Consider the following 22460-nt stretch of genomic DNA (forward strand, 5'->3'; position numbering starts at 1 on the left):
TGAGACTGTGTACTTTTAATCACAAAGGACGTAAAAAGCTTTATCTACCTACCTCTGGTTCTTACCTCTGCGATTTGAAAACTAGCTCAAAATCCTACTCACTGTAGTTGTAGGTCATCTCTGATGGTCTTAGGTCATTTTGAATTTTCATTGATTAATGTTTTCCTTTTGAATTTTAAGTAATTTTAAAGACTAGACAAGTGGAAAATTGACAAAAGTTGAACAATTTCTGATTTTTTTGAACTAAATCTTTGTTGATTTAGACATACAGTGTAATTATCCCACATACTTTTTTTTTTAAGATTTTATTTATTTAGTTCACGAGAGAGACAGAGATGCAGAGACATAGGCAGAGGGAGATTTAGGCTCCCTGTGGGGAGCTGGAATGCAGGACTTGATTGCAGGATCCCAGCATCACCACCTGAGCCAAAGGCACCCACTCAACCATTGAGCCACCCAGGCACCCTTCCCACATACTTCTAAAGCTCAGATTTCAGCATACTATTAAAATATTTTCAATTGTAAAAATTCATCTCCAAAGTAGTCTGGTCATTTGTGTGGAGTGGCCTGAGGAGAAGGTCTTTGTGTTTGGCAGTTGATTTGTATTGTTTTTGTAAAACCTCTTCCTGCTAGTCCTTTGTGAGCTCAGGTTAACAGAAAGAGGATAATTTATTTTTTTGTCCTTAGGTTATGTATTAATTGCTTGAGCTGCCATAACAAAATACCATAGGCTGTGTGGATTAAACAATAGAAATTTATTTCTCACAGTTTGGAGGCTAGAAGTCCAAGATCAGGGTGCCTGAATCAGGATTGATTTCTGGTAAGGACTTCTTCCTGTCTTAAAGATGGCTACTTTCTCACTTTGTCCTCACATAGCCTTTCTTCTGTGTCCACTCAGAAACAGATCTCTTGTATTTGTTTAACTTCTGGTAAGGACACCACTCCTATTGGATGAGGGCCCCACACCATGGGACCTTATTTAACTTTAATTAAAGGTTCTGTCCAAAAACAGTTACATTGTGGTTTAGAGCTTCAATATATGCATTTTTGGGGAGAGGAGCAGTTCTGTCCCTAACAAATAATTCTTTTAAAACTGCAATCTATCAAAGCACAACTTTCGTAATATTTTATGTGCCCTGTAATAATGTATCCTCGTAATACTTTATTTGTTCCTAGGTTTAAAAAAGGAAATAAGTGGAATTTAAAATTTGAGGCAATTCATCCAATATTTTTATTTTGTTACTAGTGGTAAATCTGAGGTTAAATCCAATCCTGATTGCCAGACTATTCATTTTCTTTTTCACCATATGCAAAGCAATTCACCTGACATATATTGCTATGTATAAAGCTCTGTGCTACATGATAGACACATCAATAAACAAGAAATATTCCTTGTTTACAAAATTTTGGGTTAGATTGGGAAACTTACCATTTCTTTTTTTCTTTAACCACTGTCCTAAATTTTCCTCTTCTGTTCTTCCTCTTTTTCTTTATTACTTATTAAATTCTTACTAAATGTCAGGTAGTGAGATGTTAGTTAGAAGTTATTAACACACTCAGTCCATACTTTTGAAGCTTTCATTATAATGAAAATATATATGGGGACACAGTGGTGATGTGCAGAGAGGGAATGGTAAACTATTAAGTACAATATAATTTTATAGGAAAAATCCTCTCTATCCCTAAAAGACAGATAAACCCATTTACAAGAACCAAAGTAAAAAGACATCGGTACTCACATATGAGATTTTTCCAGTTTCTAGAAACCTAAAGGTAAAACTGTCTTTCCAAGTATACCTCCAGTATAATATTCAGTTGATAGTTGAATCACAACAATTCCCATTTCTCAGTAGGACTTTTATCTCAAGTTCTAGATTTTAGGGAGGTTTTTTTTTTTTTTAAGATTTTATTTATGTATTTGATAGAAAGAGGGCACAAGTAGGAGGAACGGGAGCAGGAGAAGCAGACTCCCCACTGAGCTGGGAGCCTGATGTAGAACTCAATCCCAGAACCCTGGGACCATGACCTGGGCTGAAGGCAGACCCTTAACTAACAGCCAGCCAGGTGCCCTAGATTTTAGGAAGTTTTAAATTTGAACTAGGAAAACTAAAAGAGATACCCATGGATAGCAGTTTTTCTCTATGTAACTTGAACCCTTCCTCCCCTGGCATGAGATTGACTATTATCAGTCTATTTTGTGAGATTTTTTTCAAATTGTTGGTGGAACATCTCAGAGGCTGCCACAAGGAGGCAAGGGTGATGCTTGATTTGTTCTAGATTTGTTGCTTTAAAAGTAGAGCTGTTCTGCTTTTTATTTTGTACATTAGCTTTAATAAAAGGTTTAATTCTTTTAAAAGTTATACTGCCCACTTGTACCCATCAGGATGGCTACTGTCACATCAACATTTTTTTATGTTTATGTTGGCAAAAATATAGAGAACTTGAAACTCCATATACTGTTGGTGAGCATGTAAAATTATGTATACACTATGGAAATTGTATGCTTCCTCAGAAAAATTACAAGGAGAATTGTCATTTCATCTAACAGTTCCACTTCTGAGTATCCTATGGACTGAATGTTTGTGTCCCCTTCCAAATTTATATGTTGAAGCCCCAACTCCCAATGTGATGGTGTTTGGAGATGGAGCCTTTGAGAGGTTATTAGGGACTTAAATGAGGACATGAGTTATTTAATCATGAAGAAATAGTTCCTTTATAAGAAGATACACCAGAGAATTTGCACTGCCCCTCCCTTCCATCACCACATGAGTATACAGTGGGATGGTGGCCATCTACATGCCAGGAAGAAAATCATCTCCAGGAACCAAATTGACTACTCCTGGGATTTTGGATTTCCTATCCTCCAAAACTGTGAGAAATAAATTTCTGTTGTTTACACCATCTAGTGTATAGTATTTCATTATGGCAGCCAGAGCAGACTAAGATTATGTACCCAAAAGAATTGAAAGAAAGGTCTTGAAGAGATGGTTGTATGCCTGTATTCATAGCAGCATTATTCACTGTAGCTAAAAGGAAAATATTAAGCTATTAGAAGGAAGGAAATTCTAACACATACTATAACGTGAATGAATCTTGGCATTATGCTTAGTGAAATAATCTAGTCACAAAAGGCTGACTACTGATGATTCTCCTTATATAAGATACCTTGGGTTGTCAGATTCATAGAGATGGAAAGTAGATTGCCAAGGGTGGTGTGAAGGAGGGATTATTGCTTAATGGTTATAGAGTTTCAGTTTTACAAGAAGAAAAGCTTCTAGAAATGGATAGTGGTAATGGTTCTTGAGCAATGTGAATGCCACTGCACTGTGCACTTAACTGATTAAAGTTTGCATATGTCTATTTTACCTGAATTAAAAAAAAAAAGAAAAAAAATTTTTTTTAAATTTTTATTTATTTATGATAGTCACACACACAGAGAGAGAGAGAGAGGCAGAGACACAGGCAGAGGGAGAAGCAGGCTCCATGCGCCGGGAGCCCGACGTGGGATTCGATCCTGGGTCTCCAGGATCGTGCCCTGGGCCAAAGGCAGGCGCTAAACCGCTTCGCCACCCAGGGATCCCAAGAAAATTTAAAAATAGATTCTAAGGGGGCCTGGGTGGCTTAGTCGTCTAGTCCTGGGGGGCCTATGGCTCAGGTCATGATCCTGGAGTCCTGGGATTGAGCTCTGCATTGGGCTCCCTGCTTAGCAGGGAGTCTACTTCTCCCTGTTCTCTGCCCCTCACTCTGCTCATGCTCTCTCTCTCTCTCAAATAAATAAATAAGTAAAAATCTTTTTTAAAAGTAGATTCTAGAAATGCTTCTGTAGACAATGATATCTGTGTGATTCAAGTGATAGATTTCATTTGCTTATTCAGCAATCAATGAGGCAACATAACAATTTAAGAGCATGGGCTTAAAAAAAAAAAGAGCATGGGCTTATTCTTGGGACCATGGGAGTACATAAGAATTGAGTTTGAAAAAAAAAAAAAAGAACTGAGTTTGAGTTCAAGCATTGTCATTATAATGGCCTTGAAGCCACGAGAATTTATTCAGCTTTTCTGGGTCTTTCATCTGTGGGTTAAAGCTTATCTTGGATGTTGTAAGGATTAATGTGGTAGTATTTATAAAAATTATACTATTTTTTTAAAGGAAAGTTTGGAAACCACTGAAGTTGAAGGCCTTTTGTTTTTGTTTTTTTGCAATTTTTAAATGTTCTTTATCTTAACTTAAATTTACCCAGTTATGAAAAAAAATTTTACCCAGTTATGGATAGGACAACCAGAATTGTGGTTCTCATCTACTTAAAAATAGTAATTTCAGTCTAGCCCTTGACTGAACATCTTGTTTTGCTTTTCATTTCCCCTAATATTTTGAGACTACTTTTCCTTTCCATCTGACTGATGATCCAACTACATAATTGCCAAATTATAATTTATGTCTAGGATAACCACACAGTTTTAAAAAATAGTACATTAGAAGTACTTCCCTTTTGAAGGTCAATTTCTCAGACTTTCCTTGGTAGTCAGTAATAGGAAGAACTGATTCATTTGTACACAAAGCACATATTTATTGAGCTTCTGCTATGTGCTAGTCATTGTGCCAGGTAGTAGTTGGTAACTTAAGCTCTCTTGTCTAAATTTTAAGAAAACTATGAAAAAATAGTTAGAACTTTAGAGTGAACAATCCCAATATAGTCTTAATTGTATCTAATTTTTTTTTAAAGATTTTATTTGTTTATTCATGAGAGACACACGGGGGCAGGGGAGGGACACAGGCAGAAGGAGAAGCAGGCTCCATGCAGGGAGCCTGATGCGGGACTTGATCCCAGGTCTCCAGGATCAGGCCCTGGGCTGAAGGCAGTGCTAAACCACTAGGACATCGGGGCTGCTCAGTTGTATCTAATTCTGATACAGTTTTGTTCAGTGAGGACATTGAAGTTGAGCTTATAGCTGTCTAAAAAGTCTAGGGAAATACAATAGGAAGGGGTTGAAAGGGATAGCCCACCATGGAAAGTACTGAGTTTTGTTTTGTGTTTAGTGTGTTTGATTGTTTGGTCCAGGGCTTTTCTTATCCATTTGAGTTCTCCTTCACTCCATACAGGTTTGCATTTTTCTATCACTCTATATTATTAAAGAAGCAAGTATTGGACAGCAACTAACAACACAATAGAGCTATACTAACTAAATGTCTGCCAGATGCTATGAACTGGAGATCTGAAATAGGATGAGATCTAGTCTAAGGGATAAAAATTCAATGATCATCTAAGTTTTCATAGACTGCTTAATTCTGCATGATTCTTGATGGTATATACCATGTGAAATATGTATTTTCTGTATCTCTGTGTGTTTTATGTAATATACATTTTGAAAATACTCAGTTTTTCTGTATACACAAGAAAAAACCAGGGGATGAAATTCATAAATAGTAAACTGGTACCATAAAAGATTGAGCCAGAAGTCATCAACATTTTTAAAAGCATAGATAGTAAATAATCCAGGAAATAGGCAAATCTGATGTGCTATATATAAGCAACAAATGAGCTTATAACCTGTAAGACTGCTAAGGATAGACTAAAGAAAAACTGTTGTAACAAATAAGAGTATTACTTATAGAAAGGGATAGAAAAACCATTTCATGATCATATACCAATGGGCTAATACTTGTATCATCCCAAATTGTCCACTCATCAGTGACAGTATGTTCTCATTCTGGCCTCCCACACACTACCCAGGAAAGGCAAATAAAACCTTAACTATTTAGCAGGTCATTTTTCAAGCGTTATCATCTTTGCTCTTGAGTTTCTCTCAGGGAACATATGCAGTGTGTATGTGTGATACTAAGCCCTACTGTCTGTGGCACCCTTGCTTAAACTGTGACCCTCTTAAATATACGTACACCATCATCATCAGGGAAGGATGCTGAGGTGAATGGACAGGTTATTTGAACATTCAGCTGGTGAGGTCCTTAACTTGTTTGCACCCTAATGTGTTACACTGTGATTGTTAGTTTCTCCCACTGCTTCTTGCTGTTTGTTTATTTAAATGGATAAATGTGTACTATCAACATCTTAATTTGGTTGATAGGCCCTTTTTGTTCTCTGCCTTCTGGGATAGCTGGTGTGTTTTTTTTATTTTTTTTAAAAGATTTTATTTATTTATGATAGTCACAGAGAGAGAGAGAGAGGGGCAGAGACACAGGCAGAGGGAGGAGCAGGCTCCATGCACCGGGAGCCCGACGTGGGATTCGATCCCGCGTCTCCAGGATCGCGCCCTGGGCCAAAGGCAGGCGCCAAACCGCTGAGCCACCCAGGGATCCCGATAGCTGGTGTGTTTATGTATTTGGAGACTACTAGTACTTCGAGGTAATTTCCCCACCCAATTGTAGGTTTAAGTGGATTTCTCCTTGTTCCATGGTTTAATAATACCTTACATGGTAGCTATGGAAAAATATGCAGAAATAGTGAAAGAGAGGATTACTTGCAAACATCCTCACTTCTATGAAAGAAGAACTAAAAGTCATACAGAAAGTAAAAGTTAACTTTCTAAAGTTCATTTTGTCAGATCTGACCAACAATCATACTTTGATACATAAAATAATGTGGAAATCGTGTCAACAAGAAAATGTTCCCATTACTTCTGTGATACTTTGATTTGTTAAATTATGTTCTTGAAGATTTTAACGTAACCACAGGCAACATAAAACAATGTTGTTAAGATGTCCATATACAATTCTAGACTTCTCTCATCTGCATGTTTGACAGTGCAAATTTAAATTTTGGAAAATTTTATTCGGTGTAAACTTTTTTTTAATGAAAATTTTAAAATCTTCTCTGAAAAGAATTCTGAACCTCTTATATAGAACACTGCTAAAAGGTGGTATAATTTGCTTACCTGTGAAATTGATGCTTTCATAGTGAGCATTTTGGGACATTCTATTCTCAATATGTACAGATGCATTTAATGTGATTTTTGACCATAAAGGAATAGAAGGAGGTAGCCTCCTTGGACATGTGCCTTAAAAATGGCTATAATTGTTGTTGGACTTAGAAAAGATACCCTGCAATAAAATATTTTTAAAGTATGAGACAAGAATGTCCTGTCTAACCTAATTTGGCAATACATTTAGGATGAGAATAGAGAAAAAGATTATACTAAAACAAATTTATATGCCATTTCTTCAAAAGTGTTCAGTGGTATTTGAAGAAGCTATAAGGAGACTAGAAAAAATTTACACAACAAACAAATGTCTCATTTTTGTGTAATATGATTACTTTGTAACTCAAGGTGGAGGAAAAAAAAATCACCTCACCACAAAAGGGCAGCCAAGTTAAATAAGACCTTCTCTATTTCTTTCTAAAACCGTAACTCATTTGGAATGCAACTTTGACAGCATAAATTGAAATTACTAGTGTCCTTCTGAAATCATGCTCATTTTACACATGGAAAGCATATATAAGTAATCTGTCAATACAAAACATGATTGATAAACAGTTGGAATACTAAAACAAGCATTTAGATTCAAAGGAGATGGATATCTTGTAGCATTTAGATTCAAAGGAGATGGATATCTTGTGCAGTTTGAAACTAATTCTTACGTATCTAAATACCTGTCATTGCTATTAAGTACAGTCCTAAGCATTCTGTGCTCAGATGCTTTTATTGAGAGATATGTAGTTTGGTATCATCACAGGACTGACACCAAGAATTTGGACTTGATACAAGCAGAGTGGTCAAAATGAAATTTAAATTTAACCATATTCAGTTTTACCACACTAAAAAGAAGGCTGTCCTAATGGTTCTACCCAGTTCAGAAAAGTATTTTGGAAAGGAGATACAAAGAGTAAAACTATTCCATTTTCTGGAACAAAAAGAAACATGTTGTTTTTTTCTAAATACTGGTAATATCTGTTTAATCCAACTGTCCTTACTCTTCTTTTTAAAAGTTTTATGTTTATATATATTAAGAATATACAATATGGCCTATAAAATTTAAATTCCGACAAAGAGTTAAAAAAAGGTAAAATAAGTTGCTGTATTTATTTTAACAGAAGAAACTAATTAGTATCATATTTTCTTCATGCATATTATTTAATTAGTTCTACTTTTGATTACTAATTAGCACTATTAATTGTTCCTATTGATTTGTTTAAATAGTAGCACTTTTATAACAGAATAATACATACTTTCAAATAGGTATTTTATTGGTTTACTCAGGCCGCCATAACAATACCACAGACTGAGTGATTATCCAAGAGAAATTTATTTTCTCAGAGTTCTGGAACCTAGAAGTCCAAGATCAAGGTGTCAACAGCTTTGATTTCTTCTTTTTAAAGATTTTATTTATTTGAAGAAGAGAGAGGGAGAGAGAACGCATGCTAGTGTGCCCTCCCACATACACACAGGAGCATGGGTAGGGGGAGAGGAGGAGGGAGGGGGAGAGAAAAATCCCAGTCTCCACGCTGAACATGGAGGCCCAGCCCCACGTGCAGGGCCCATCCCACAACCCCAAGATGATGACCTGGGCAGAAACCAGGAGTCCATCACTCAACTGACTGAACCACCCAGCTGTCCCAGTTTTGATTTCTTCTGAATCCTCTCTCCTGTTGCTATCTCTTTGCATAATTATCACTCTGCACACCTCTGGGTCTCTCTATGTGTTTGTGTTTGTGTTTATTTTTATAAGGATAGTGGTCAGATTGGCTTAGGATCCACCATAAGGGCCTCATTTTAATTTACCACTATAAAGGCCCTATCTCTAAATAATGGTAGCATTCTTAAATTCCAATACTTAAGGCTTCAACATATGAATTTGGGTAGGACACAATTCAGAGCATGTCAAGTACTCATTTGTATGTTTTTTTTTATTTTTGGTAGTGTACTATTTTGATTTTCTTATTTACTTTTGTGTATGTATTTTAGTTATTTTCTTAGTGGTTACTTTGGAGATTGCAATTAACATACTAAACTTTTAACAGCCTAGTTTAAATAGTACCAACTTGGTGTCAATGCCATATAAACCTTCCTTTCCTCTGGCTTTCCATACTCCACCTTTATATTGTTATTATCAGTAATTACCTCTTTATATATTGTGTGCCCATTAATTGGATTTATGATTATAGTTTTATTCATTTGCCTTTTAATTCCTACAGGAATAAAAAAGAAGTTGCAAACCAAAAGTGTGGTAATGCTGGCTTTTATATTTATATGTGCAGTTACCTTTGCCAGTGTTCTTTCTTTTTTGTTATGTCTTCAGGTTACCATCTAGTGTCCTTTCATTTCAGTCTCAAGGACTAAAAGATCATTTTTGTAGGACAAGTCTTAGGGGATATCTTAATTTCTCCTTTATTCATAAAGGATAGTTTTGCTGGATATAGAATTGTTGGTTGACATTTCTTTAAGCAATTTTTATATCATCTCACTACTTTCTGGCCCCCATGGTTACTGATGAAAAGTCAGCTTTTAATCTTATTGAAGACCCTTTATTTATGAAAATTCATTTCTCTTTTTCTGGTTTTAAGATTCTTTGTCTTTAATAATTTGGTTGAGGTGTGGTATGAATCTCTTTGATTTTATCTTCCTTGGAGTTCTTTGGGCTTCTCGACATGTAAATTTATGTATTTCATCAAATTTGGAAAGTTTTAGGTCATCTTATTTTCAGGTATTTTTTTCTATGCCTCTCTCTCTTTGGATTTCCATTATACATGTTTGTCTGCTTGATAATTGTTTTTTTGATGTTTCTATTGAATGAGTTTGGAACTGTCTACCAGTTTGTTCCATAATTATTTATTATATCATTATCTATATATTTTGTCTGGTATGTCCATTCTTGAGTTAGCATTCTAAAAGTTTGGTTACTCTACATGAAGGCCAGTGGCCTGTTGTATTTTTATTCCCACACTAGAGCTTTTGATTTTCTTAAACTTGGCCTACTTAACTTACCTATTTTACCTTTTTGCAATCCTTATTTATGCTACTGTTGTGTACTCTCAAACGTTGGATTCTCACAGCAGCTTATGAGATAGACAAGACAGTGTGATCTCCATTTTAATAGGGAAATATTCTGATTAAATTAGACAAAAATGCCATGATGAGTAAGCAAAGCAGAATTAGATCAGGTGTTTTAACTGAAACTTCTGATTGCTCTCCTTAGTGAGGATTTTTCTCTCTTCCTTAGAAAACTTCAGTTCTGACTTGTGTATATGTTTGAAGTTTTAGTGTTTTCACATACCCTCTCCACTTCTGACAGCTTCAGTTTAGGAAGAATTGGAGGTTGTCAGGGAAAATCAAGTGTCCATCATTTTAAATATAGTTCTGAAGAAACCAACTCTTTCTTTCATGCTTCTTAGGGACATCAGTTTTCCTTGATGTTTAGATACCTTTTTGATCTTTGAACATTTATGCCTTTTTCTGAATTATTGAATTTTTCAGAAGTCTGATGACCATCTACATGTGGTATTCTTATGTTGTTTCAAGTTATATAATTTCACTTGTTTTTATGTTTCCTGCAGATTGATTTACTGATTTTTCTAACGTTCTGTAGTTGTTAAAAGCTTGTCATTGTTTGTTCAGGGCATCTAATCAAATGTATTTGATGTTTTATCCTTTGTTAACTATAAGTAGATCATCATTAGCATTGTTAAACAACAAAACTGAAATTGAGGTCTAATTGACTTTATTAAATGATTTGTGAATCAGGCAGCATCCCATCTCACAAGTAGAAGAAAGCTCTGTTGAGTTGCCAGAAAGGAACAGTTTTTAAAGGCTGAAAGGGAATGGAGAAAAGGAAATTATCAGGAAAGAATGTTGCCCTCCGAATGAAAGGGATCTATCAGTACGTTTCCTAGTGCTCATCAGGAAGTTCCATGTTGATCGGTTAAAAGGTTACATTTTGGGGGGTATTGAAATTGCAGTTAGGTTAGATATAAAGTCTTGGTTTGCTGATGTGGGGCTCTTGACGTAAGTGACTTCATTTTGGGCCTGTGCTTTTCTTTTTAGTAGAATAAATTATTACTTCTCCTTGTCATCCCCCAAAATGTTGGGGTTATGTGGATTTTATGACTCTCTATTAAATAATAAAGAATAACCTTTTTCTATTATTTTAGTAACTACCATCTTTGTAAATAAAATATTTTTTCCTGTCATTTAAAGCAGAGATCTTTGAAATAAAGTAATGCTTCTTTCTTTGCTGTACTCTAGATCATTTTATAGAAGCTACTATAAATATATATGTATATATTCCTTACCCCATCTCCATTTGTCTTTAAGTAGTAGAGATGACACTATGCCTCTAATTACAGGTTTTCCTGTAATCGTGTATATAAAACTATCAGCAGTGGATCTGAATTTTTTTCTTCAGATAACATTAAACATTTAGCTTGGATTCTTCTTGAATTCTTAGATCCTTAGTCTTTTTTGAAGTCCTAACCTGGTTCTCTGATCATCAGCTTCCTGGTTTTCCAATTTCTCAGGTCTTTCGTAGGTAGATAAGTCTCCATATTTATATTTAGTTACTATTGAAATTTTAACCACATTTTTAATTAAGTTTTGAGAGAACCAAATACCTGTATGTTTATATTTTTATACGAGATTTCACCTGGAGGATAGGGGAAGTGCTTTGTTTTTTTTCTTTGATGCAAACATCATGTAATGAACCAGTTTTCAGAATTGTTTTTTAAAGCTTTCCCAAACTATGTACATTGAGTTCCTAAAAACTTTTTTAAAAAAAGTTTCAAGAATTGTGTTTGAATGAGTAGAAACATGTTGAACCAAAAATTATAAAGCTGGTATTTCAAGAACCATGTAGCATTTCCAATGAGTCATAGTATTTAGAAATTAAAATTGATGAAAATCAAGGGCTTCATATTTGTTTTCTTTAAAAAAAAAGTTAATTTGTGTGGCTTTTCTGTATTAACATATATTTCCAATTATCTCTTTTTTTTGTGACCTATTTTACCTGAAAAAAGAGATTAAAAGGATTTTTATTAGATATACTTCTGGGAATCTGAGAGCAGTCCAGACTGCTTACATTTAAAAAGAAGAAATGATATTGGAGTGATCAAAGAGAATTCTCCATTCTAATGTCTTACACCTGGAACAGTTATAGAAACGTCATTAGCACAACTGTATTTATAAATATCAGAGCAGGATGTAGCAGATGGTGATGCAACACAGAGGCTTGTCAAACCTTATGTCATTAAAAAAGAGGATCTTCTTGGTGCCAATTTTAAGATTAATGAATAATTTTAAGTAAATTTGGGTCTTACAAAATAAAGTTGACTATTTGAAGTGATTTCTTTTTGCAGTTGAAAAAAAATTAAATATGAATCAATACTTCCTTTCTTTGGTAATCTTTTCTCTTTGTTGGATTAGTTTGCGAGAGACTTCAGTAGCTAAAATAAGGTGAAAACAGTGTTTTGTTTTCCTAAGTGATATTTTGATGGATTTATGACATTTTGAAATTTACGTCAGATTTTTAGTTTTTTTTAAATTTATTTTTAATTTTAATTATTAATTTTTTATTTATCCAAATCTATTTATTGAGAGTTTCCCACTCATCTCGATTTGGGTACTTTTAGTGTTGCTTCCATCAGAGGAGCATCCTTTTGTAAGCCTTGCTTTTCCTCCTGTAGGCTGATGACAGTGGAATAGCCAACACACAAAACTACCATTTGTGCATGGCTATAGACGGTAGGGATTTTGTATACTTGGGTACTTCATGTCCATGAAGTAGGAGTTGGGGGCTCAATCCACACTTATTCTTGTGCTTCCTCTTCTCCTTTTTCCAGGGAAGGGTGGAGAAGGTCCTTTGTGAAGGGCATGTTCTTGTGGGGAGATCATCACCATAAGAGAGGCTGTCAGGTTTCTTTATGTAAAGCAAAATTCATATATCTTCTTCCTTCTCTTTCTTCCTTACGTCCTCAATCCTTCCCTTTCCTCTTTATTCTTCCTTCTTTTTTTCCTTTATTTTTTTTGTTCCTTAAACTATTTTATACCTTATATTAAGATTACAACTATAAACCTTATAAATTTCATTCAGTGTGGTGCATTATTCTTTTGTATGACATTAAACTTGGGTACAATTTGAGATTTTGTTTTTCCTGCCTAAGAGGAAAACAAAAAGACTTCTGTAAGAAATAATACAAGTGATAGTTTCTAATTTCATATAAAACTCTTGCCTTGGTTCCATTCCTTTTCATTCAGTTTTGGAATTAGAATTCAGAAACTTTAAATATCTTATGTATAATGTGTGAGCTGAAAAATAAAGCTAGTCCTCTTTGGGAAGAGAAAAGTCTCATTTATTTAGTTGGTTGGACAATGAGGATGGTCTTTGCCAATTAAATTATATAGTTGTACTGTCAAGCCACCCGTTTTTTAAAGAAAAGCTTTTCTAGAGTATTTCTGTGTTCTTTGGTACTTTTGTGTTTTTTTGTTTGTTTGTTGTTTTTTAAAGATTTTATTTATTTATTCATAGACACAGAGAGAAAGAGGCAGAGACACAGGCAGAGGGAGAAGCAGGCTCCATGCAGGGAGCCTGATGTGGGACTCGATCCTGGGACCCCAGGATCACACCCCAGGCTGCAGGCGGCGCCAAACCATTGTGCCACCAGGGCTGCCCTTGGTTGTTTTTTTTTTTTTTTTTTTTTTTTTAATTTTTATTCAGGAGAGAGAGAGGCAGAGGCACAGGCAGAGGCATAGGCAGAGGGAGAAGCAGGCTCTATGCAGGTGCCCGATGTGGGACTCAATCCCAAACCCTGGGATCAAGCCCTGAGTCAAAGGCAGATGCTCAACCGCTGAGCCACCCAGGCGTCCCTCTTTGGTACTTTTGATGTTGAAATACTTGAGAAAACAAAGTAAAACACCACATAGTCTAAATTTTAGCAAGGCATAGTGATTAGGGGTGTAGAGGATGTGCTGTGGAATTAAGCAAAGCTGGGCAAGCAAAAACTTGAGCAAGTCAGCTAACTTCTTAAGTTTCAGTTTCGTTTTTTGAAAAATAGGGATAATCACAGTGATTTTATAGCCTAATATTTTTAAAAGCATAAAGTCGTAGGATGCCTGGGTGGCTCAGCACTTGAGCGTCTGGCTCAGGGCGTGATCCCAGAGTCCCAGGATCGAGTCCCACATTGGGCTCCCTGCATGTAGCCTACTTTTCTCTCTGCCTGTGTCTCTGCCTCTCTCTTTATGTGTCTCTCATGAATAAATAAATAAAATCTTAAAAAAAAAAGAGTAAAGTCATAACTCTTACAGAAAATAGACACATCAACAATTTACTTAGTTCATAATTAGTGAACAGATAAGATATTGCAATTGATTTAAAAGAAAATTTAAAGTTCAGAGACATGTGTGGTTGATGAAATAAATCTAGAAGTATTACAAAACTGACTTTTTGATGGGGTGGCAGGTTTTAATTCTCTTTATAGTGTCAGATTTTATTTACTGATTTATAGATGACAATTATTGCTGTAAGTAAGTATAGACTTATAAAACAGCTTAAAGATGATAAAGGGTATAAATCCCATATAATCAGAAATCTAGAAAGCTGTGCTCTAAAAATAAATGCATAGGATTCTGCAAATATCTACAATCATTTTGTCCATTTAAAAATCTTTCAAAGTTTTTTTCTTTGATGGTACTTAACTCCATGTGGTGTGATGTTAGAATTAGATGATATAAACAACATACCTAGTTTGGTACTTACACATAATGAGAGCTTAATAAATTGTCGCTGTTTGTATGCGATAGACATTCCATTAATTGAATTAAACTTAATTTTCATTCCAGCAATTTGATGAGAATGTATTTAAAGCAATAAAATATAAAATGAAAGGCACCCTACTGAATGGGAAGAATCATTTGCAAATCTGATAAGGGGTTATATGCAGAATACATAAAGAACTCATAAAACTCAATAGTAAAAATAAAAACAAAACAACAAATTTGATTTAAAAATGAGCAGAAGAGAGGGGTGCCTGGGTGACTCATTTTGTTTGTTTAGTGTCCGGCTCTTGATTTTGGCTCAGATCATGATCTTGGAGTTGTAAGATCAAGTCTTGAGTCGGGCTCCATGCTGGGCATGGAGCCTGCTTGCAAGTCTCTCTGACTCCCTGTACTTCTCTCCCCCCACACCTCAAATTGCTCTGCTCGCTCTCTCTAGAAAAATAAAAATGAGCAGATCACAGGAGAAATTTTTGCAAAGAAGACATAAAAATGGTCAGTAAATATATGAAAAGAGGCTCAACACCACAGATCATCAAGGAAATGCAATCAAAACCACACATCACATGTCACCTCCCACCTCTTGAGTTGCTATTATTAAAAAGACTAGAAATAACAAGGGTTGGCAAGGATGTAGAAAAAAGGGAACTCTTGTGCACTGTTGGTGGGAATGTAAAACAGTGCCACCTCTATGAAAAACAGTATGGAGTTTCTTCAAAAAAACAAAACAAAACAAAAAACTAGAATTACTATATGATCCAGCAATTCCACTTCTGGGTATTTATCCAAAGAAAATGAAAACACCAATTGAAAAAGTTATATATATCCTTCATGTTCATTGCAGCATTATTTATAATAGCCAAGATATGGAAACAACCTAAATGTCCACTGGGGGATGAATGGATAAAAAAGGTGTGATGTATATGCATGTGCACACACATATTGAACAAAATGTTATTCAGCCATAAAACAAATGAAATGTTGCCATTTGTGACAATATGGATGGACCTTGAGGGCATTATGTAAAGTGAAGTAAGTCAGAGAAAGACAAATAGCATATGATCTTGCATGTGGAGTCTAAAACACACACATACACAAAACCAAGCTCATAAATACAGAGAACAGACTATTGGTTGCCATAGACTAGGTTGGGGGAGTGGGTTAAGGGTATCAAAGGTACAAACTTCCAGTTAAAAAAAGTCATGGGGGTATAATGTATAATGTGGTAACTCTAGTCAACACTGTATTACATATTTGAAATCACCAAGAGAGTAGACTTTAAAAGTTCTCATCATCAGAAAAAATTTTTGTTAACTATATATTCCATCTAGATGTCAACTAGACTTACTGTGATGATTATTTCCTAGTGTATACACATTTAGAATCACTATGTTGTTCACCTGAAATAATAATGTCATGTCAATTATACTTCAGTAGAAAAGAAATTCTACCTCTTGCAATTTGCAGTTTACATTTACTTAATTAATTAATTAATTAATTAATTTATTTATTTATTTTTAATTTTTATTTATTTATGATAGTCACAGAGAGAGAGAGAGAGAGAGAGAGAGAGGCAGAGACTCAGGCAGAGGGAGAAGCAGGCTCCATGCACCGGGAGCCCGATGTAGGATTTGATCCCGGGTCTCCAGGATCACGCCCTGGGCCAAAGGCAGGTGCCAAACCGCTGCACCACCCAGGGATCCCTGCAGTTTACATTTTAAACATAAAGACTCCAAACGGTCACAAAATTAAAAACAAAAGATATTTTTTACACTCTTTTGAATACATGCATTCATAAGATAGTCACCATGCCTAAGAAAATAATGTCCTGACTCATTTTGTTACTTAGAACCCAGTTGACAAATTAGTTGATTTCTGAGGGTTAAACCAAAGATTTGAATTTTACTTACCACATTCTGTGTTACATAAAGCAGAAATTTAAAAATATTTCTAGGATATACTCATTTAAAGTCATCCTTAAGCCATAGAATTCTATTGATAGTATCCAGGACAAAATATATAGGAAAATAGTGTTTTTCTAATTTAAGTTAAATATTTTAACAAAATTTTCTTGGGATTCCACTGGGGAAGAAATTCTAAGTATATCAAAAAGAAAATCCTTACAGCAGAGTTTTTTTTTTTTTTTTTAAATAACAGTACTTTATGGTTAGTCTTTTGACTGTAATAGCTTATTGATAAAAATCTTGAATAGTAAATGAACTATGCCTCTGTTAAAATATTTAGAGTTTACCTTAAATCTTAGGAAATTGCTCTTCATTTTTCATAATATTGTCTGGGTATTGAGTAATATCAAATTTTGTAATCTGTAATAATGAATTGTCTAACTCAGGATCTATGATATTACTTTCTAAATTCCTTTATTTGCCTCATACTCCTCTTTAACTGTGAGAATGTGAGCCAAAATATTGGCATCTTACACACTATCCTATGCATTGCTGTGTAGAGGTAACCAGATACTTAGAACTCCCATCTCTCTTCTTGTCTCTCCTTTTCCCCCTCAGAGGCATTGTTACCTCCCATTCAGAGTCCTGAATGGACTGAAGTTCAGACTTCCATTTTCCAGTTTTACTCCTTTAGAAGTCAAGAATCTCATTCCATCATTGGCATTTTCAAGAGAATATATTCAAATTGATTTTTAAACTTACTTAAATATGTACCTGTTTAACATTTATATTATGAAATATAAAAGGCCTGATCTTCTGTTAATGGAATTTGAAGTAATTGCAAAGGTGTGAAGTAGGCCGAGGTACTTCTTCTCTGGTTTTGAAATTAAACTCTGGATATGTTTGGACCTAAAGACGGATATGTGTGTGTGTATATACAGGACATTGTGAAGTAGAGTGAAGAATTGGTCCAAGGAACCCTATCACTTTCTACTCTTCTTTTTGAATCCCTCCCATGTAAAACATTTACAATTCAGTATATAGTGATACAATCCTTGGCCTCATTTTCATAGATTTTACCTGGTAGTAATTGCTGTTCATTCCATCATGGACTGGAATTTTCTTCTTTCTCAGAAGTCTCTGTGAGAAAATTAGCTATATAGCAGGCTTGAAATAAGGGAAAAGATTGGTTCGTTGGGTAGGTATTATCTGACCACTGAGAAACTCTGTTCTTAATAAATAGAGGTGGGTTGTAGATGGTGTAGATAGTTAAAAAAACTTTGCCATTCAAAAAACAGAACTTTGGGGACGTCTTGGTGACTCAGCAGTTGAGTGTCTGCTTTTGGCTCATCCCAGGATTGAGTTCCACATCGGGCTCTTTGCGTGGAGCCTGCTTCTCCCTCTGCCTGTGTCTCTGCCTCTCTCTCTCTCTGTCATAAATAAATAAATTATATCTTTAAAATAAAGTAATTATAGTATTTAGAAATGATTTAACAAGATGTAATAGAAAACTGAAAATATTGAGAATTTGGAAATTAAAGATTTGGTAGAATAAACTTAGATTTGGTATTATAAAAGCAATGTAGTTCATTTCTTTGTGAAGATGAGATACCACTTACACAAATAAGAATTACACTTGTATGTTTTATTAAAAAGATCAGATTACTTTTCATTTACATTAAAAATAGTAATTATTAATATTTATTGGCCACTAGGGTTTTGTGCTTTATGTAATAGTTCGCACCTATTCTGTATTAAAAATCAAAGGAAATGTTCTTAAGGTAGATAACGTAACTAACATAGGAAAATAATATTTGAAATTAGAGTTATTTAAAAGTACTGGGGAACTTAAAAGTAGCATCTCCATGAAGCATTTTATGTAAATGTGTCATGTTGACTTAAATGATGAAAAATTTTAAAACTTTAAATATGTAGAGCACTTCTTTAAATTATTTAATGGGTCATTTTCTGTTCCCAAAACTTACAGATTTAATCCTACCTTGAGGAAAATTTTACTAAACGTGACAGATCATAGTCACTGATAGTGTAGTTAGTGTTGCAGTTTTTTTAAAGCAAGAACTGACCATTCTTAACCATCTCCTTTATGTACCTCAGAGATGAATCTTAATTTTGTAGCCATATTGGCTAAAAGTTATGTACAGAACTTGGGACATGTACAAAGTTTCTAACTTGATAGGGCTTATATTTTTGGAGAGACTATGTGGTAGGTAGGGAAGCAGGTTCTGCTGTTGGGCACCTTTACAGGTAATTAAACCTGGCATCTTAGAAGTTGTGGCAGATTTACACTTTAACGTTACACACCCGCAGATATGTAGGATTCCTTAAATTTTTTAAATTGGTTTTAAATGTTAAACTTATGCTAGAAAATTGAAAAGTAAAGAAAGGAAAAAATGACCAATAACCTCTTCTTTTGTTTTCTTCCAGTTGTATGTAAGTCAGTGTATGTGTTTATTAATAGTTCTACAATTTTATATTTGTTTGGGGGAGAAAACATTTTGCTTTGTTTTTTGAGGTAAATTTAGTTTGTACATGTAGTTTTACAGAGCCACCAAAACACAGTCTCAGGGAAAATAATGTAAAAATAGTATTCCAACTAAAAGAAAATAGACTAAGAAAAATATATTTCTTTTTTTTTTTTTTTTTTTAGAAAAATATATTTCTTGACTTACGTGCTTAGTTCTGGGAGACTTATAATTAAAATATATGACAGACTTCTTACTGTGTGTGATCTTGGGCACATTATATAGCCTTCCTATGCTTTACTTTGCTCATTTGTACACTGTAAAATGTACATTATACATTTGGGGATGTGTGAGTAAAGTATAAAATAAAGGAATGAATAGTAGGTAATGTGCTTGCACAAAAAACTTTGTTATGATAGGTGTTATTAGGTTTCAGTGTCAACCACATTATCAAAGATTATGTGACCTAATTCCTCAATATTTTCACAAAATATTTCTATGAAGTAGGTGGTGCACATTGATAAATTGTATGGACAAAATCAGTTTCGAAAGAGTCCTGTATTCATATTTCAGACACTCCTATTTTTAGTTATATATTTATTAAATTACTGATCTGCCTACTGTAACTTTTAAAAAAAATTTTTTTATTGGAGTTCAATTTGCCAACATTTAGCCCTACTGTAACTTCTTAGAAGCACATATTATGGGTTGAATTTTAGATATCAACATATGTTCATCCTGGATTGAAATGTATGTTACCATTTCATAAAAGTTAAATGTACCAGTCCTCTCCATCATTCTTTTAATTGATGATGAAAGCTTGTCTTTAACAAAATTAAGTGAATCTTTTGCTTCAATTTCATAAAATTATTCTATTTGTATTTTCCAAAATGTGATATATACATTTTGGATATTTAAAAGTATGTTCACAAATTCTTTGACATTCCTTCATTTAGAAGGTAGAACCTAATTTCTCTGCTCTTGATTATGGGCCTGATTTAGTGACTTGCTTCTAAAGAAAAGTGTGGCAATGACGGTGTGCCATTTCTGAGGTTAGATCATGAAACACATTGTTACTTCCACACTATTTTCTTTTGAAATGCCTATCAGGTCAACTACCATGTCATAAGGACATTCAATCAGTGTATAGGAAGTCCCACATAGGGAGGAACTAAAGCTTTCTCACTACCAACCAGCACCAAATGCTAGCCATATGAAAGAGCCAGCCCTAATCAAATCTTCATGATGATTGGAACTCTGGCCAACTTATTCACTACAGCCTAATGAGATATACTCAGCCAGAACTGCTCTGCTAATAAGCTACTTTCAAAATCCTGAGCCATAAAAACTATGTAAGATTATATTTCCACTATGTTTGGCTGCAGCAGATAACTGATGTGTACAAAATCCAAAATTTTAAATGTACAAGGGGGTCTATCCTGAAAAGTAGAGGGATTCCCCCCTCCCCTTTTGGCCATATTCTGCTTGCCCAGTTGATTTCATAATATGGAATTCCTATAACAAGTTTTTTATACATGCTTCCAAAAATACTCTGTTCCTTTAAATCTATGTGTATATATCTGTTGATGTGTATTTTCTGCATGTATTATACTATATACATAGTTTTGTATCTTGGGTTTTTTTCTTACCATGTATTGGAAATCATTCCACATCAGCACAAAATAGATCTGGCTAATTCTTTTTAATGGCTGTAATGGACTATTCTATGACAGCATTATCATTTATTCAACCGTCCTCTATGTTTGGACATTTAAGTGGCTTACCAAAGGCATTTCAGAGAGTACCTTAATATATATATCATTTTCCTTTTGTGTAAGTATATCTATATTGTTTATTCTTAGGAATAGAATTGCTGACTCAAAGAGCATAGGTCTAGTACTTTTTTAGAAGTTGCCAGCTTTTTCCATGTTAAAATTTTACCAATTTTTTAAAAAGATTGATTGATTGATTGATTGATTTGAGAGAGTGAGACAGCACAAGTGGGATGAGGGGCAGAAGGAGAGAATCTTCAAGCAGACTTCCTACTGAGCATGGAGTCCCACATGGGACTCAGTCCCAGGATCCTGAGATCATGACCTGAGGTGAAATCAAGAGTCAGATGCTTAATCAACTGAGCCACCCAGGTGCCCTAAACATGTTTGTTTTAATACATCCTTACTAATTCAGAATGTTATTCAGAATATTCTTTATCAATGTGGTATGTGGAAAATATCCCATTGAAGGTTTACATTTTTATGGATGGAGTGAACTACTTTCCAAGAGAAATAAATTGCCAAAATTCGCTCTAAAAAGAGATGAAAAATCTAAATGGAATAATGCCCATACAAGAAATAGAACAGATTATCAAAGAACTTTTTCTCCACAAGAGTAATAGCCCTAGTTGCGTCATTGGGAAAATATACCAAACCTATGTGTGACAGATAAAATTTAAAAATTTTTTAAATAACTTGGGAGCATAGGAGAAAAAAAGTTTTTAGATTTTTTTTAAACTAGTCTCACATTGATTCTATAACCCCACGTGGATAGCAGAAAGAAAAATAAGTGAGCATAAAACTAAGAGGAAAAATATAGATTCTCTTTGTGACTATTACGAAGATCCCCAAATATTTGAAAATAGAAACTAGTACCACATTAGTAGTAATGACCAAGTTGGGAAGTAGGGCTAATTCTGGGAATGCAAGGATGGTTCAGTAATACAAAATTTATTATTTTGGTCATATATCAATAAACGAGCAATAGAATCTTTTCTGAAGATTCTAAAGCAGCACCTGTTGATAATGATAGATATGATTCTTTAACATGATAGATTTATCTCTCTCAATTTCAATGCCAGCATCATGTTTTATAGATAAAATGGGGGAAATAGCACTATCTTTAGTGATTCTATAGTGGAAAACCCCAGTAGAATACAATCAAGAGTTATAAACAGAGAATCAATAAATTAGCTGGATTTAAAATAATTGAGGCACTGAAATTAATAGACTGTATACACAAACTACAAACCTCATTTATAATAGCAAACAAAAGATAAAGTACTTTTGGACAGATTATTATTATCATTATCATTATCATTTCTTTATTTAAGTAATCTCTATACCCATTGTGGGGTTCGAACTCATGACCACTGACTCTGCCAGCCAGGTGCCCCTGGATATTATTATATTTATCCCTGTTTGCCAATCATGTCTCTCTTCCCCAAACATTTATGTTTCCTGTTGAAACGTTATTATTCTTGCCTCTTGTTTTATTTCTATTTTCTCTCTGTAATTTTATATCTTTATTGTTTTGAGCTATAAGAATAATTTAATAGCAGGAACATTACAGATTATATATTTCAA

The 22460-nt window shown here is 34.4% G+C and overlaps 1 protein-coding gene across 12 annotated transcripts in view; it reads left to right on the forward strand.

The window, feature by feature from the left end:
- Positions 1-22460, forward strand: part of ADK (adenosine kinase) — a 505936-nt gene that overhangs the window by 168017 nt on the left and 315459 nt on the right. The gene's annotated exons all lie outside the window — the stretch shown is intronic.

The sequence above is a fragment of the Canis aureus genome, chromosome 4, assembly GCF_053574225.1.
Source record: "Canis aureus isolate CA01 chromosome 4, VMU_Caureus_v.1.0, whole genome shotgun sequence".
Lineage (NCBI taxonomy): Eukaryota > Metazoa > Chordata > Mammalia > Carnivora > Canidae > Canis > Canis aureus.